General features: G+C 46.4%; 1 long non-coding RNA gene across 2 annotated transcripts; it reads right to left on the bottom strand.

The window, feature by feature from the left end:
* Nucleotides 1-35: 35 nt before the first annotated feature.
* LOC147757364 (uncharacterized) lies at nucleotides 36-14,545 on the bottom strand. 2 transcript variants are annotated; one of them, XR_015320763.1, is made up of 3 exons: nucleotides 12,550-14,545; nucleotides 12,013-12,059; nucleotides 36-9,079 (listed from the first exon to the last, which is right to left on the bottom strand). It is a non-coding gene; the product is annotated as an uncharacterized LOC147757364 (long non-coding RNA). The 2 variants fall into 2 exon arrangements; XR_015320762.1 differs by lacking the exon at nucleotides 36-9,079 and having other exon boundaries at nucleotides 10,843-12,059.
* Between the last annotated feature and the right edge of the window lie 1,928 nt (nucleotides 14,546-16,473).

The following is a 16,473-nucleotide window of genomic DNA, read 5'->3' on the forward strand; positions in this document are numbered from 1 at the left end:
CTTTGCCGTACTCCTCTTCGCTACATAATTTTTTTTTAGTTCACACAGAGCGATACGCACAGCAAGCGATGCCCATCTAATTTACGCGCGCCTTATGTCGTCGAATTTTTATTGCAGAAACTAAAAAAACTGAGTACCGGACAAACGGCCCTTGTGATTACTGCGACCTCTATATCGAGGAATGCAAGAAACAGTATCGTGTACTCTGTGTCCTTTATAGCGTTTTGCACGCGTGTTTTTTCTTTTGTTTTTAAAGTGGCCCGAAAAGGACAGCCTGGCAGACAACAAAAAAAAACAGACGCAGGCAATGGCGTCGAGAAGGAACTGACCACTTGTTGAAACCGAGTTTGAAACTCGGAAGCCGCATACAAATTGTGCTTCCATACTGAGTGATAAAATACATTATGATGATTATTATTATTACTTTTTAAGTTAGCATGCATAATAGACGTGTATTTTATCGTCGTTATTGCAATAACAAAAGGTGTGGCCGTATGCTATTATGGAGTATATTCAGAGATTTTATACATATATACAGTTCATTTCTGTAACAGCAGCAGAATCCAAACTCCTCACTTCCTTTCACTGCCATCGCTCTCGTTTTCCTAACAACGTAGAAGTTTTTATTTAACTTAAACAGCTGCTAGTGTACGCCAGCCCGAAGCAAAACTCTGCGACCCCTGACGAAAACAAAGTGTTTCTAGTCGTCCATTCTATTTTTTATTGGACCTGATGAAGGCCATAGTTTTGATTTTTGTTTAACGCAGAGTTTCAGCCGTCCGGTACTCGTAATACCCTCCTCACTAGAGTACCAACTGACCCGATTCGTCGTACCTTATTATTAAGGACAGGAAAACGTGTGGTGTTACGGCTAACGTTTTTAAGTCTGCAACATCTCAAGCTTCTGCTGCTACTCGTAGCAATTCTCAAATCGAAACCAAAATCTTCTCACGGCGAGGGCGCTTGCTGCGAACGAGTCAGCCCTTGTGCGTCGCTAGTCCTTCGATTCGAAAGTCCGTCGTCGATCAGCATGAGTAGACCAAGACGATCTCTATGCTTCCCACCCGTCTGCTAGCTGCTGTGCCTGCCTCCGCTGTAATCGAGAAGCTTTACCTAAGGAAGCTTAACAGCTCAGATCGATTCGCTTCCACCCTGGCCGATCACTCAGTCTGGGTTTGTGCCAGCGCCTTCCGTGCCTTCCACCACTCGTTCGCTGGTAGTAGTATATGGAGCTACCACAACTCCAGTCCTGAGTGCTAACACCCCTGTCCTACACTCGTTCGGCAACACACCGTTACAGTGCCCTGCTGCCCCCTCTAAACAGACATCGCGATATACCCTCAATATCGGCATTACTTCGGCAACACAGGACTGTCTTGGCCAGCCTCGGCATGAAGTAGGAGCACCTGATCTTGGGGCCAACCCCATATAAACTGTTGTGGCCGCCGCCGCCGCCGCCGCAAATCTATCTAAATGCTGGCTTTACCCTCTACATGCTTCCTATCTTGCTACAGTCTATTCACATAGGCCATAAGCTAGGTACTGGTGCCTTTATTCGCTAAACTCTGACCATCGTCGCCTCCATTACAGCTACTGCCAAGGTTTACATGGTTAGGTGATAGAAAGCTGGCCAATTACGGTATAAGGCGGTAAATTCTACGGACCTTATTTCGACCGTACGTACGTATATCCACGGAGGAGGATGTATGTGATCGGAATAAACGACAGATAATACTGATGCGAATAGCAGTAGGTTGTCAACTTGTCTTAGACATGAAGATGGAATTGGTAGATGTGGCGGACAAAAAACTGCCCGGCTTGCTATTTTCTCGTTTTAGCCCATTTTGTCTAAAAGTATATTGAATTTTTGTCACTCGTTCCTTTTCAATTCAATTCGATTCGATTGTTAATACCAGAGGATTCCTGCTACGGCTGAGATCTTATGATCTTCTTGAACCGGAGTCTTCATCGCATGCGATACTCGCCATTCAAACCATAAACAATTATGGCAACGAGTAGTCGTTATTCGTAGATTTCGCGCGAAAGCTTCATATACTACCTTTGATAACGAAAGCCTGAATTGCTCTTCGCTACGAAAGTCAGATGAGAATACTTTGCGCCAGATGAGGAGATCTTGTGCAGCAGGATATTCATACCACGAAGGAATCAAGCATGCACGAATTATCATTAAGGAGAACTCTTTAATAAAACAGTTTAACTCCACCTTCGCGTGTGGCTCAATGTGCGATCAGGATCTATGCTACATAATATGGGTATCGGTGTCACAAATGCGCCTATTCGTATACCCAATATGTTCAGTTAATGGTCAACGACAACTTATCTGCTCTAAGCAAAACCACTGTGTTATGGAACAGAGCAACTATGGAGTAGAAGTTGATACTAGAGCTTGCTAGAGTATGAAATACTTTCCGGCCACTGATTTTGACATCTCTGTCGCGGTGCAAAAAAATCTCATTCAGCTTCTTGTTGCTGTTGCTGTTAGACTGCTTTTACCTTAGTAAACGGTCAAACACAGGCCCAGCCAGAGGATTCAATAAGAATTCAATTTAATGGTTCTATTCGTTATAAACGAACAGAGCGCCGGTCAATCATACTTGGATCACTAGTCAACGGCAGTCGCAACTAATATTTGCAAGTATGAAGCTTCTTTCTCTAACTGCAGAAACCTCTCTCCGTTCTAGCGCTTTGTTCGCCGTATTGATACGAGCCGCGTCTCACGAGGCACGCGACCACCAACGAAAGCACTAGTCCTGTGCATCTTCAGTTAAAGGAAAGGTAGAAAGAAAAGCCTTAGAAAACTTGGCAAAAATGACCACGACGAGAAGAAGCGAAACCCTGTAGATTACTGACAAAAATCGCCTTCAGTAGGCAGCACTTGCACAGCTAGCTGAAGAAGATCACGTACATTACTTGTCTGGATGCGGCTTCGCCGCTTTCAAACTGACTCGGGTACTTTCTTAGATTCTGTTGCATAGTCGTCACTATCGCCACCGCTGGGCCATCTGCAAAAAATGAAGAAACTCTTTGAGCCCCTCAAGGAAATCACATCGCACCACTGTTAGCAACGGGCCTATCTCTTTTTCGCTCATTTCACCGGCGGCCCGAGGATCCTATCGGCATCGGGTGCACAGTGGCACCTCAGCGTTTCGATAAGATGTTGCCTGTTGCAGCAGAATTAGATAAGACGGGAGAAAAAGCAAAATAAATATGATACAAGCAGCTAATAACAACAGCTATAGTTTGCTCGAATGCCATGTACTAATGTATGTTGCTATACATCATAGTACATACCGCTGCAAAATAACAGGATTGTATTGCAGAAAAGAGATTGTAAGAGGACACCAAAAAGAGCAGGCAGCCATAGAGTACGTTTTCGGTCGAAACCGGCCAAGAAGGAAAATGATGGAAAATGGCCTGTTGACCCTACATAAATGTAGCAGTCGTCGTGTTCTTCAATGCCAGAGCTGTAGAAAGCAAATAAAAAGCTTGCTTCTGTTAGTAGTGGTTCTCGTACAAAAATCGCCGTATGCAGCGTCGTCTCGTGGAACAGGGTAGCCGACCTGAAGAACCGAGGCCCACACATACCTCCAGGTTTGGCTTTAATATTGCCAGCTGTCGCCACCAGCGACATCGTGGGACGGGCTAGTCAATTCTTTTTCTATAATGGGTTCCTCTTCTGATTCGTTTCTTTTTGTTATGGGCTCGATGTAGCTGTGGCACTTGTATATAAGGCCAAATACTTTTTATAACACCTAATTTATATGGCTGTGTGTATTTTTGCACTCGGATTAAAAAGCAATCCTTTTTCTGCATTACGCTTGCGCACTGCTTGCTGCTGACAAACCATATAACTTGGTCTGTGCCTGATTGTATATATGACTAGACGCTTGCGGTATCATGTCCAAGGCACAGTTTGGGAGTTGGCATGGATGCCTGTAACCTGTGCCACTATATTCTGCCTTTAGATAACCAGCCGCAACAGTAGCATAACTATGCCCACATATCTACATCGCAGGCCCAGCTAACAGTCTCAGGCCACCTCAGGTTACCTGTGCAGCGCTAGAGCAACTGTGCTGCTTGGCCCTGTCGGCCCACTGCTCCTGGCCTTCCAGTGCTGACTGGAACTACCATTGCTCTAAGGCGCACAAACATAGGGCCTCGTGCTGTGGGTATTGCTGTAGCAGCAGTCTCAGCCATCATAATACCCAGGTTTCCTCCCTGTTCTATCCCTTCCACGTTTTCCCGCCTCCTATGCCTTCGTATTCGCTTGCTCTGACTATAGCGGCCACAACAACGTCTACAGCAAGCTCCGCTATAAACTAGCTGGACCTTGAGGGTACCAAGATGAATTAGATTCCCTCCGAGCGCCTCACTGCGCGCCAGCAAACCCAAAAACATGCAAGGCGAATGGAACCCAAATGGCGGCTGGCTTGAGTTGCAGCCAGGCTGGTTGGTGGAGCAAAATGGTGCTTCCAATGCCAATTCTGTTGGCAAGAGTCACGTTGCCACAAGAATGAAATCGGCCATTTCGTCGCCAGCGAAACCAAAGCAAACCATATTAAGTCAAATGGCCTTATTCCGAACCTTGACGGAAGGAGAGGCCGTAGTAGAAGGCCTGAAAGAGTTGAGCTAACTACAGTTGCACAGGTGAACCGACTGCGCCGAGATAACTTTGCCTTTAATTACAACTAGTGGATGATATAACGTACAGAACTAGGGCCTGGAGAACGGGCGAAAAAGCTACGGCCCTGACTCTCCTTATTTCTTGAGCGGGGTGGTTTTCTTCCCGTGGAACAGCTGCTGCTGCCGACAAATCGATATATTGGGCAGCGCTTAGCATTGATGGGTTGAGTACTCCGTTAGACAGAAAAGAACAGATCTGCCGTTACCTAAGTATGCGCTAGCACTTTTGCTGCTGGTTCCGCGAACAAACTATTTAGCTCGTTTTTAAGAGAGAACGACTGCTCACATTACTTGTGCTTTCGATTTTTAATTCATGACCTCTTTTGCGCGTTACCCAAGCGTCCCGTCCTATTTGATTATGGGTTATACACAAAAACGCGTATAAAAGCAAATGCACACATGGCAACGCGTGCTCGTTGTACTAGATTTCGTTCAACTTTAGGTTTCCTATCTGTGTGCAGTTTCTGTCTGAAATGGTGTCCCAACTTCATTTGGCCTCTAGCCGCCTCGTTTCTACCTGTACCTGGTCGCTTTCATGTAAGATTCGACCTAATGCGGCTCTGTACACCAGTCGTCCTACCAGCATTAGCAGAAGAAGTCCAGTTCACTGAAGGGACTATTTAATTATCCATTTGCTCCTCGAATTCCCGGGAGACTGCGTAGCTGTTTCGGCCCAATTGCTTGCTGGTTTTGGTTATCGACAAGCAGGCGCGCTTTAGGCCGCGGAAAGGGTAAGATAACATGTAAAGCAGAATCAAAGACAAAAAGACTTCCCACTGCCGTAATACTTTTACACCTAAAGGCACCATCGATATGTCAGGAAGCCGCGGTACAATATGACGCGATGCCTAGCCGACGTGAGGAATACGCTGAAAGTGAGCTAGAACGGCACAGGTTAGTCAAATAACTTGCAAGTGCCGCTCAAAGCATACGACATTTTGCAAGTTAGATTCACTTTATCATCTGATGCATACCTCACTGTTAACATGAATAACTTGATCCTGCTTGAATGGTTACCGTCATCATCGCCGTCACAGTTATTGACTACTGCTACATAATAGATTGTATGATTATCATAACTGGAAGGTCCGCAGCTAGCCTTGTGCCATTCATTGATTATTTGTATTAGATATTTTTACTCAGTTGTTTTGGAAGGAGTGTGTTCGTTCGTAAGAAATGTGTGTTTTTATTCAACGTTTGCACAATTCCTAATAACCAAAAAGTTTCTTAACCTTATAACAAGTTTGTTTCGGCAATACTTCTTCGTGTTTATGATGATATTAAGTTAAAAGTACATGAAGTTTAATTGCCTATAGATGAGCCTCTTTTTCGGAGATAACTACACCGGATAAAGTATACGAAAAGGATCGCATTGGGATGTTTTTCGTCGCAGTCTAATCGTTACCATTTGTTATACGACGTCCTAGTTCACTTTGTGCTTAAATACTTTATTAAGTGTTTAAAATTCTATATATATATATATATATATATATATATATATATATATATATATATATATATATATAATAAGGATAAATTAATAAAATTGGAACAAGTAAAAACAAATTAAAAATTAAGTGCTCTCAGTTCGGCTAATTCAGTTATCGTATCCTGGTAGAACTGTCGAGTTCAAAAGGGTGGTTGGCCGGGTTGTCCTGTTTCAACTGAGAGAATGCGTTAGAAGCGCAGGAACTTATCGACGGAAAGTAGCAGCGTGTTCAAAGTGAGGGTGTCCAAGTGGAACAAGGACGGCAGGTAACAGGATGTAAGATCGAAGAAAGTAGAAGATTGGTAGGAGAAAAGAGATCTAACTGAAAGGCTTGTCTTGCAAGCATGCATTAAGGGGCCGAGACGGCCGACAGACCTTCTCTAGTGTGAGTATTTGGCCCCCTGTTTAGAGGGTGAGGTCCGTATCTAGTCGAGCACACAAAAACTAAACTGAAGCGGTAATAACAAAGCTGGTATGAATGATGGGTTGAAATATTTGGAAAAATGGCAAAGATACTTAACAGTTGTTCGCACCGTACAAGCAAGACACAAGAGATATTCAATAAAATAAGTAATCGTAATTATGTTCCGGTTTCGTTTCTGGCTTACCTTACCTAACCAAAAAACCTCGCTGATCATTATCAATTAACTCGTTAATGTCTTGTTGCCTATGTGTACTTACCACTCCTCTGTGTAGGAGTATGCAAAATTTTGGCAAGCCAAGGATCTTCGATAATCTTCTAAGGGAAAGCTTGGTAGATCGTGCGGCGCGGTCTTTTCTGTTGCTTTCTTCTTGTGGTAGCGGCATTTTTCGTTTTTCTCAAGACAAATTTTAGATGATCAACTGTGTCTATTAGTAGAAATAACGGGAATGGTTGAGGCCATCTTTCTTAAATCGCAAGAATTTACTTCGTTCTTTTGCCAGAACGCCTGGTCGAACAAACGCCAGCAGCAAAAGCAACACCATGAACACAGTTCGCCCAGTTTCAATATAGAACAAAGGGTCAAACAGGACCCTGACTGTTATGTCCGAACATCAATCACAAGCGTTCAGCTAGGTATTCTGCAACATCTGGGCAATGCCAGCAGCTTGGTGACTACAACGACTGCAATAATGCCTACTCAACCTCGTCAATAAATTGGTCTAGAAGTGTTTTAACTAAAACGAACGAACGTCTGTAGCTATTGGTACTTATAGCGTCGTCGGTTGAACCCATACGTTTTGCCCTGAGCTCACGATCGTACTGTTCCTCGGAACCTTAGAACCGTGCCTTGAGCTGGCTAACTGTTCCGCTAGTGAAGCTTGCTGTAGAAGCGAGGCCAGGAAGGCAGGACAGTCGCACCGGCATGAGGACGCAGGACCAGATCAGAAAGAGCAAGCCGTTTCTCCAATAATCTCATTTGTTTATTGCCATTAGCTTTTGACAATGTTTCTATAAGCGCCTAAAGTTAACAAACGTCGACTCGCCACGTCAAAGTAAGCCGCTAGGTAGAAGGCGGAAGACGGCGACCTGCAACCGAACGGTTTGGGCTAGCTTGTCGATGGGGTTGATATGATCTAGGCTCTGTAGTACATTAAACACGATAAACAGCCCTTGAGCCCAACACGTAAAAGGAAACACACACACGTACCCCTATGGTGTGAGTGTTAACTGAACCGTAACCAATCGCTGAAGATTTGAGCAGTATGATTAAGCTGTAGTTGTTGTGTGATGATCGTATATGTAGTGTTTTGATGGCTACAAAGGCTCTTGTAATACAGTACCGCTTAAGTTCCGCGCATACGAAACAGAGTTGTTTGCCTTTTACACCTTTCCTTTAATTCTTCAACCTCAATTCTGACATCACTGTTGCCGCACACGACGCTAACGCGATGAGTAAATTTTGCTGACGGGCTGACATTCTATGTTAGACCCCTTCATCCGTCACAAAATCTTTCGCGGGTGACGTAATGGGCACACCCCAAAGCTCAGCAATCACTTTCGAAACGCAAGAAAGCAGAAGTATCATTCAAATCGACGGTAAGACTGGCCGACGACTACTACCTAACCTAGACATGGCTGTGAGATACTACAGTGGAAGCCTGTGGTGCATGTGGCCTTATAACATGAGGCTTTCGAATTAGGGCGAATTGGCGAACGATAGAATCACGAAAGGAGCAACGCTTTTTATCGTAACCATACTCCCGAGGACCAAATAAGGGAATGGATGAAAAACTCAGTGAAGCGTCGTTATCTCGGTAATATATTTCCCGCCGCTGTCGTCGACCACCGTCGCAATTACTATGCGCCATCCACTATCTTTCTTCAACCTTGCCATCATTGCCGCTCTGCCGTTCACGATCCGGCGCCTACAAAATCTAAGATACCAATCACATCTCCGACCCCTGCTATCTTCATCCCCACGTTCGTCCCGTTCCTCACCCTTTTGCTCCGCCTTATTATCCAATATACTTCGCGAAGCACTGGGCAATCCGCGAAACGACCAGGCGGCTGACATCTTTTCGAGCTTTAATATCATCTGTTTCTAAAAAGGCTACCTTCAGCCTTTCACAACTCTACCAGTCACAACAGAAGACTGGACTACAGGTAAGAGAAGCGGAAACACGCGGTCTCAGCGCGAATATGTATGTCTCAACGGCTGCTGGTATGAATGCGTTCATTGCTCGCCGTTCATCATCAGTTGCCTCTTGGTTGGCACAATAAAATCCAGTAGCTGTTGGGTTTAGTACGGGTGCGCTGTCTCTAGCTTCGTGCGCCGACCATTTTCTTTCGCGTTTGGTCTTGCCGTCTATCGCTATAACCATCAAATATAATACATACTTATACACAGAAAATGATACGCACATATTTGCAAGACGCTAGCGGTGCCACGCAGCTTACCAAATCTGAAAAGATACCGAATTCAAAGTTGTCACAAATCGTTTCTGTGTGACCCTACGCAATACGGTGAAATTGGACGGACTGAGAAAGGAAGAGGCAAACGCTCGCGCTGCGGTTTGTGGTTTTAGGTTTGGGAAGGTTTTGTAGGAGAAGGCAGAGTAACATTTCAACAGATATTACTGCTGTTTCTGTGCCTTTTGAAGCATAACGCCGACGCCTACAATATCATGTTTGCACAACTTTTGGGTTTCGTGTTAGGGAATGCATTATAGAGTGCTTATATTTTTCGAAAAATTTTCCCATCCAACGAATATGATCTAATTACTCGGGGTTAATGTGCATCCTGAATTATCGATTCTGTAGATAATGGAGCTCCTCACCGAAGTATAATATCTTGATAATATCTTGGAATAGACTTGAAAGAGCTTCAGTGAAGCCTTCGCGCAACCAGGTACATAATTGGAATAACGTTATCATTGGAAACCCAAGTAAAGGTTCCTTTCGCCCCGCCAATCTAAACCACTCACTGCCGCTAACATCGTAGGCAATCACCCATGACCGCCCCGATGACCTGCCCTTCATTGTTTGGCCGTTTCTCACTCCGAACGTGTTGCTGCCAGAGGTTGTGGTTTACCGACGTGCGTATTTCTGTTGGGGATAAACCCTATGCTGTTCACCTTAGCACAAACCAGGCAACATCGACATCGGGAAACCTTCATTCCCCGTCCCAAAGACTCCGCTTCAAGTGCGCCTTCTCCTAGAAACGACCAGTAACGATTTCGTAACTCGACGAGCATCGAGTAGCCTAAAAGAGGTGGCTGGCTCAGCAGCATCCGTCATGAATTCAACTCTCGTGTCTTTCATTCTCGACAGCCCTCACCGATGCGTTCGTTTTCAAATCGTCTGCAGGCCAGCATGCCTACTAAATCAGTCGCCGACTACTCGAGAAGTCCGTGCACGTAACTGTAGACTGGGACGAAAGCAGACCGTCGGCGATGACGAACTGCGCGAGCACGTGACATTGGTGAGGTGCTAGAGAACGAATACTAGTTTTTAACAACTGTTCGCTCTTTTGGCCATTGCCATCGTCCTGTCCATGCCATTAGGGCCGCTCCTTACAAACGTATCGTCACCTAGTTCGTGCAGCGTTTACAGGCGCGGCGGCTTTTCGGCCAGATGGAACGCGTCGATTTTTACGCTTTGTCCCATTATACAAACAGTCGAAGCTCGTCTTCATATCTTTGCTAACGGTCTATGGTAATAATGATCACACATTAATTTGTTGAATATCACAAAGCTATCTAAGTGACACAGTAAAATTAGCTTAAGCATCATGACAGTACTTGAGTGGTCCACACAAAAGCCGATTACAGGACGATAAAAAAAGCTGCGCGCACTACTAAGGCGTACGCGAATGTTGAGTTACTATATCAATTCTAGCTCACTGTCTACATACATACTATGTTGTCAATCTTCAAACCTCTTTGGTCTATTAGGCTGTTTCTTTTTTTGGCTACCTCTACTTAAATGAATCAACAGCCACCTAAGAAAACGACAATTTCGATAATCGTCCCGAATACAATTAAGCACCATCAAGGGGGCAGAAATGTCCGCACCCTAAGGGTAATAGCATCAAGTTGAACTCTTTGCTTGAAGACAACGACAGTAACTTACCCATTGGGCTGGGAGGCAACTCGGCTCTTTAAAGCTGCAAAACCCGTTGGTAAGGGCAGTTGGAACACAGAGGCATTGAAAAATCAAACGAAAATTTGGAGAAAAAACTTTTTACTGGCCGAAATGGTGCTGGTGGTGGTGATTTGCCACCATCGTTGGTTGAAGCCACTGCACTTATAGGCAGTCTGCGATACGTGAAGGGAAGATGAGACTGGACACGCAAGAAAATCCAAACACGTCCAGTCAGGCTATTCCAGCGGTTCGCTAGGGCCATTTTCTCCCTTTTTTTCTTCATTGGCTGCTGGTGGCAGCTTCGCAGTAGCACTGGCACAGACAGCGCTTTGCGGGATTGAACTGACCGACAGTAACGAACGGGAAAACTTGGTCAGATATGGTAGTAAGGGGAATCGGCGGCTCGGGAATTCTGGATGGGACTACGGGGAATCGACCGCTAGCACCTAGGCGAGAGGCTGCGGCAACTGCTGTGGGTATGGGAAAGTACATGAGGTGGACAGCATTGAGTGAGCTTGACCACGCTGGGTTTGTCTGCCGCCTGCTTTCCTGTCGCTAGGTGGTTTGGGTAGCAATAGTACAATCGTCGTACCGCAGGTAGCAGAGGGACGGATGGCTGGTCTGTGAAGAGCGCTCGATGCCGCCACTTGGTGACAGACGTGACCGGCAAGCCGAACAGTCGTTTCTCTATCCCTTCCAAACCCCACATCGATCCCCGTAGCTACGGCCATGGCATTCCCAAAGCCGAGTTCCCAAAACTCTGCAATTCCCTTCGCCCTCTAGCTTAGCTTTTCCTGCATCAGCACCGAGTAGCAGCGCCGGCTCTCTTAGACAAGGGGACTGAGGAGGATTGATAGCTAGAGATTTGCTTGGATGGTCGAACGTCCACATCCTCTGTCGTTGGACACCGCTAGCAGGGACTCATCGTCAACACCCACGGGGGTCATTAAAGGGGTATAGAGAGACGGAGGGGGGAGAGAGAGAAAGCAAAACGAAGGATCGAGAAGGCAAAAAGGGAAACGCAGAGAAATTTGACCACTATAACAACAGGGAACCACCGCTATCCGCAGCAGCATTAGTACGGGTAATGTACACTTTCAGGTCTGTAAGCTTCGCAGCCGGGAAGGAAGCCAGCAGTTAAAAGTACGCATGGATTAATTACGGCTCCGTTCGTTTCCGAGCAGGTGTCCCATGCCGTACACCGCGCACATTATAAGTAGAAAGAGTCTCATTACAGCGGTATCCTCGTTACCATCGACAACGCCGTTGTTTCCAAAACTCGTAGAACGTGCGATACACCTGCGATAGCCGTAATAGAAAGTTATGAATCAGAATGGAAACACGAAACAGGTAGAAACCGCGGCACTAGAAATCAAAGAGAGTAGGTATCTAATATGGCACGCAGATAATAACATTACCAGTTCACCAAAACAACACCATGACTTCAATAGCAGCAACAAGGCTAGCTTCTGCAGTAACAATTAGCCAACGGTTACAGCAACAACGACAATATCTATCGATAATGCTTTAGAGCGTTAACAAAAACTGAAAGTTCGTGGAAATAGTTCCTCTGATCCGTGCGTGGGAGCATGTCGTGGAGCTTAAATTTTGCCACGTGGTGAAACGTCCTGCAACATTGTTGTTCATAACTTCGAGACAAACTAACAGTGTGCCAATCACGCTAAGCAGTTGCTATTACTACCAAACAGGACGGACAACTGCGACGGTATCCGTCGTTACTATTCTAGTACATGTTGTAAGCAGGTTCGACTAAATAAGAAAGACTCACTCAGATGCACAGCGCGCAACAGTCATCAGCTGAACAGTACCCGCAGGGACAACGACTCGCAATGTGGGTGCAACTGGGCCGTCGAAACTGGCCCGCGTTTGGTGCCACTGCTGCGGCGACTGTCGCCGTCGCTTCCGCTAAGCGCTGCGAGTTCACCATCAAGACCAAGAGACGGTCGGTCGTTCTCAATACCTTGAAAAGGAACCGGTCTTCGACCTTCTCCATATGATACGCTACGACAATATAAAACAGACATGATCGCTGTCGCTTGGCTCGCATCGACGCACCTACGTGCCACTACAGGGGACGGACCCGCGCCGGCCCACGGCTGCTGTAGCTGCTGACGAAGATTCGAATCAATCGTTTGTTTGCTATGTTCCACTTACCCAGTGAGCGACGATGGTGAGACGGTGGTTCGGCTGTATGAGAAGAGGCTACTCGAAGAAGGGGCAAGGCCGTAAACGATCGCAATGGCACGCAGACTCTGGCAGAATAGTAGGCTGGTGATCGACAATGGCTTGTCGTTCGCGACGACTTCATTTTTAAGCAGACTAGTCGCTAGTTGACTGGGTCTCGTTGTCTTAGGTGAGCTGCCTGTTCCTGCTATTGCTGATTATTGTCCATGCATGGCATGACTGTCGTTCACGTTCAGACACATGCTCACGCACACACACACACACGCGCTCACGCACACCCGCAGATACACACCACAGATGTCCTGACGCGACACACAATCTTACAAGTCGATCCGAGCTGGCCGAACTGCCACGTCGATGAAGCTAAGAATAAGGACTCACAATGGGGACGGCACAAGCGACTCGGAACGAACCATCATTGCTGCCCAGGAGGAAAGATACACCCCGCTAACGCGCTTGGTACTACAATTGCTGCTACAAGTATTACAAGCTGTACCACTCCCTCAGTTACACACAGAAAATAATGCACGGTAGATTTACTTATCTACATGTGAGTTAGTACAACATAATTGAATAACGTATTGCCTGCTGTGGTGTGTTCGCTCGCTCGCCAGTAGCTGTAAACAGCGACCAAAGCCATTCGGACAGCAGGGCGAGCGGCACCGACAGCGGAACAAAAATGCACTAACATCAAGTCAAGAAGCGAAAAATTCAATCTCATTAGGTTTAATCCATAGAAACGAACAACTACAGCTAGAGTTTTAGTAGAAGTGAGAGTAATGCATACAATAATACATAGAAATAATGCTTAACCATGCATATATATGATCGCGAGCGAAGAACTATCGCGCCTGCTGACACTCACACACAAAACACTCAGTTGGTTTTGTTGCTACTACCTCCGTCCTGATGTTAATAATGGTCTTTATATAGGTTGTATAAAGGCGCTAAAAGCAACGGCACTATCGGTGATGGAGACACAAATGCCATACCGCACATAGCACAATAGAGCAACAGAGCCCGAAGTGGCAATAGAACCTGTCCCAACTCATCGCTCACCTCCATGGCCTTATATTGCTGCGTTGCTAGCAATGCAAGTACCGGTATCAGTTGTAGATATTGCAGTATTGAAAGTGGCGCGCGGTTATGGGAGCCTAATGGGCCGCTGTTTTGCTCCCAGACGCCTTCAGCGGACACGTCCGTTCATCATACCCGAATTCACTGGCGTTTTGTACTATGATAATACTCGTTGTAGTAATAGTAGAAGTAACACGGTTCCTGGTCGAATTCGTGGCGACTGGGTACAGCGACTAGCGACGTTGCTTTTGCCGCCATCAACACACACCGTTCAGATATGTTACCGTCTCTATTGGCCTTTTCCACCCAGATCTCGGATGGCGCCCGCAGATTATAGTAAGCCCGGCGAGTCAGAGCCAAGCCGGTAAGACGGAAGCCGGGATGGCCTCGAGACTCCAACCTGCCACCACGGAAAGATTGCAGGAGATGCGGAGAACTGGCGTCGAACAGCCAGGGAGGAATGGGCACACTAGGGAGCGGGTGGAAGCAGACCGAACGGTGAGGGAACGGGTCTCAGACTGGCGCGTATGCCGAGGGAAAGGGAAAGACAGGCCAGGAAGGCCAGCCAGCCTGCTGCTGCAGCAGCCAGCCAGCCTGCCTGCCTGCTGCTGCAGCAGCCTGCCGCTGGGGGCTCAACGACTCTTTCTCCTCTCTCATAGCCCTCGCGCATTCCTCGCAAGCAACCACCCCTGCACACTGCCAGTCAACCAACTGTCCCCTATTGCCCCATCGCCTGGGACAGGCATGCTAGCACAGCTCTCCATCCCAGCCCTGCTTGGTTCGGCCCGGCTGGCCCTAGACCGCTCTCCTCCGCACTCCCCGTTACCCCAAATCCGACCCCCTTTAAAAGATGGCAGACGCTTGGCCCACGCGTGGGCCCCCTCGTCTTCTACTGGTCAGTCGTCCTGCAGCCGTCCGAGCCACCGAGAACCCTGCGGGAGGATGGGGATCAATGGCTTCTTACAAGGAATTAGGACCACCCTGCTGCTGGCGGCAGACTCCTCCGGGCCTTGAGGCCTCGGAGCCTGTAAACCGTCGGCTACCACTGCCTTCGATGACCGCTAGCTACCACCCGCTACCGGACGCCTACGCACGCGGCTCCCCCCAATCGCGCCGGCTATCTAGTAACAGCTCTGCCCTAGGCCCAGTATATCCCTTCCGAATGGCACAGCATGAAAAGTTTCCACGCACTGTAGTAGTTATTATACTTTAGAATAGAACAGTAGAATAACGACGTATCCCGATATGGTGTCGCTAACCCAAGCTACCCTGCCTGACACTAGAGTTATATGTTGAAATGGAGCAGCACCACTTTTGCCTGCGTCGAATGCTATGGCGTCGTTGACAGGTCTTAGGTTTGTCAACGCAAAAAATGGTAAGGCATGTTGAGAGCGTGAAGTCAAAAAACAAAAGGCTACCACAGAAGTGATAAAGTGTTAGTGAGGTGCTATAATGTTAATATACAACAGTAGCTATTTCACTGTAGTAATAACAATATTATTGATGGTTGCGGTAGTCGCTACATTGTGCACACGGCTCGCAGGTTATGAGGTCTTGGGTTTTAGGGGCTTTGTGAAATCTGTATGGGTTGAACCAGTTATATGCTATCAGTTTAGACATTCGCGACGAGAAAGACAAACTAAGGAATCCGTTGAAAACGTTCATTATAGGACACGTAGACAATATGTTGGCGTTCTAACGGTTAACTATGCAAATAAGTGTTATAAGTATCAGAGTTGAAATACTGTAGTATCCAGTGAGTGTGAAACGGAATTAGACCGTTGGCACCTCAATACTGTGACATAATTTCTTATAATAGCAAAAAATTTATTTCAACTATTTCACTCAGAGGTCATTGCTGTTTTTACAAGGACACGTTACATTTTTTCTTAGGATTGACTTCATCTTTATCAGGCTCCTGGAATGACCGAGCGTTTATGGGCCGGCTCCTGCGTACCTCATAGTTATCTTTATGAACGCCTGTAACCATATCGCATTTATTTTTTCGGATGCTCAAACAGTGGGCGATTTGCTGGACTCAAACAATTGTTTATGGGGTTTTCGCCTGCCAATTTATCAATACTTATTGACTGTTAGATTCCTATACGGGGAAGAAGGCCCCGAGACTGAAATGTCGCCATGAAATTCAAGGGGTTCCTGGGAATGACGAATCGCACCGTTAATATAGATGTTACTACTTGATCCTTGTCCGAAGACACATTCACGACAGCGAAGACACAGTCTTACATATACACCTTCAACAAATTAAAAAAAAAACATCCATCGTAAGTACTAAATATATTTTTTGTGGTGATTTATCTCAAAAACAGCCCCAGCACGTGTGTTCCATTCGAAACGCTCATAGCTAAATAGTGAGCCATATCGTCCGCGAATGAGCAGATCATCACGCTTGAGAGCGTTTTAAAGCTAT

Source organism: Varroa destructor, unplaced genomic scaffold (genome assembly GCF_002443255.2).
Source record: "Varroa destructor unplaced genomic scaffold, Vdes_3.0 BEIS01000002.1, whole genome shotgun sequence".
In the NCBI taxonomy this organism is placed as follows: Eukaryota; Metazoa; Arthropoda; class Arachnida; order Mesostigmata; family Varroidae; genus Varroa; species Varroa destructor.